A 2,683-nucleotide genomic window follows, 5' to 3' on the forward strand; every position below is an offset into this window, starting at 1 on the left:
TCGCATTTTACGATTGACGTAGGAGAGAAGAGAGAGAAGGAAACAGGGCAGAAGAAAATGCTCCTGTTGATTTTCCTTCTTGTTCTTGTGTATTCTGGTACCAAAACCTAGCTAAGGCTGCCATTTAAAGAATAAGCGCCATCTTAAGCAAGTCTATTAATGATGATCCATCGATGAACTGTCATCTTAACAGACAAATTTCCTGAAGTTAGTGTATGAAACGTTAGAAATGGGTATATTGATGAGCTTTATAAAGATTTCCTCTCAGATAACATGATTTCAAGGAAGGCATTACATCGCCAGAATTTCCGCCATACAAAGTAAGACTGCGCTTACCGCGAAATACTTCAGTTAGCAATGAGGGAAAAATTAAATATTTTAAAGAATTTTATCATGAAATACCACGGTAACCCATTTAAAACAGAAAAAAAATTAAAAAAAAAAAAACGGGATAATGAAGAAAAAGAATAAATGAATACAAACCTGAAATTTGTGGGTGTTTATCTGTTTTAAAATACCATTTACAGGTGTTTTATTTAAGATATTTATCAGTACTCCCAAACGGCTGTAAATGAGCACTGATGTTGAAAGAGCTGTGGCTCGTGTGTTAATGATCGCTTTTCATGAGTTTCTAGCGCAGAGGGTTTCTCGAGTTTCGCATTCTACCGACCACTTCGTCTACATTAGATCAAATCCTACCGAAAGAATAGAATTTAGTGTTATACTTTGACAAACAAAGGCCACTGAGAAATTTTAACGGCACACGAAATACTCTTTTGTGTCCGGTACAGCAAAGAAGCCTTAATTGAAAAAAGTGAATACCCTTGAGAAAAGAGAACTTGGCTCGCATTTTGTAATTTGTTATCGTGTTATCGCATCAAGAGTAACAATGCCCTCAAGATCGTAATTATCATATTTGCGAGCGGTAAATCATTTCATTTAAGTAGCCACGACTTCCTGAGTCCGGCAAGGTTTGGGCTGTATTTCCAATGAAGACAAAACTAGGCATCTTACTTAGGCATAAAATACTGCTAAATTTCGTGTATGGCGTGGGTATCGTTAAGATCTGAGAACAAAAGAATGTAATTATGTTATGGAAATGAGAAGCGAACCAGACGTTTTAAAGGCTTCACTATGCAGATTAGCGGTGTTAAATGTTATGAAGCGGGCGACGTGAATAGTATCAGTAGAACAAGCTGAAACATGGCAGAAATGACAAGCAGTGAACAAGTACACTTGGAAGAAAGTGGGACCCTTTGCGATACAGAGACGACACTTAGACGGCAAAATACACTGAACAAAATAGGCAAAAGCTTCTCTATTCACATGGAAGATGACGAGAATGAAAACGTGTTTGTGAAGATTTCAGAAGCCTGCAAATGTGAAGCGGCGAAACAGAGCAGTTCGCTGTTAGAAGTCGCTGAAGGACTATGCAACAGACAGTCGCCTGGATCACAGCGCAGGGGCAAGATCTTTAAAAAACTTGCTCCCGAAGTCGAAAAGCAAGTTTTTAATGAAATGCAGCAGGATCTATGTAAAAATATGTGGCAAGAGGCCAGACTACGAGTATTCGGTACACCGAGTTCGGAGGCTGGTGGTGACACCGCAGCGATATCAAGCTCGACTGACACAGATCAAGGTGTGTAAACTGAAGGAGTCAAAATTCACGCGAAAAGGCACTCATGTTCACGATATGTGTTCTTGTTCTGCTTTCAGTGTGAAAACGGGATGGAAAAATCACATTTGAACGGTTCCATTGAAAGATAACTGAAGTAAGACACTGCCGGCTAAAATTACCTTTGCACTTTGTAAAGATGCAGTTTTCTGAAAACCAAAATAGGCAGAAGTGAACAGAGCTGTAAGTTGCGTGTGAAATAACAAAATAGTTACATAAGCAGGGTCGAGAAGGCAGATGTTCCTCGGTTTACATTTAAAAAAAATCATCATTTTTATGGCTCAAAAAACATCCTAGCAAAAAAAATTTTCGTAATTTTAAAATCATCACAGCTATATCGGATATGAAAGAGATATGAAAAGGAAAAAGAATCAAAACAAACCCATTAGAGGTCGACATGTTTTTCCTGCTTAGTCTCAACGAAAACAAGCTAAACCACGCCAACTTCCTTCTAGAAAAATTTTGGACGTAATCAATGCAATGAAGCTCACAAACGGTACAAATGTTTGAATTAACCACGTCAAATGGGTTTTAGTTTATATTTCGTATTCAAACGTCTCTGCGACTTCGTGCCAATCAGGAAATCTTCAGTAACCGTGACATTATAATTAGTCAACATTATTTTTCTAATAAAAATCAGTAAATTATGTTGATTTCATCTTTTTGTTTTCAATCCAACAAAACGAAAGGAAAATGTTCCTGTACCACAACAATTTGTTGGATTTTGTTGCACTGAAGAATCGTTACGAGGAGGAAGTTTTATTTTTCTTCCCAAAATTTTTACTGTGGTAGGTTGACCTTGACAGAGTATGGCGATTCGAACAACGTAAAAGCAAACAGAAATATAAAGTGCTTAACTTTACATGCACAGCGGTCAAGTTACTGTGAAAACAAATTAGTTGGCGGTTTTAATTTCATTGTAATCATTCATTCATGAAAAAAAATCTTCCAGTTGCCAAAAATAAGCTAACGATTGATATTCTATTATTTGCTCAATAAATAGAGCGA

The sequence above is a fragment of the Pocillopora verrucosa genome, chromosome 8, assembly GCF_036669915.1.
Source record: "Pocillopora verrucosa isolate sample1 chromosome 8, ASM3666991v2, whole genome shotgun sequence".
Taxonomy (NCBI): domain Eukaryota; kingdom Metazoa; phylum Cnidaria; class Anthozoa; order Scleractinia; family Pocilloporidae; genus Pocillopora; species Pocillopora verrucosa.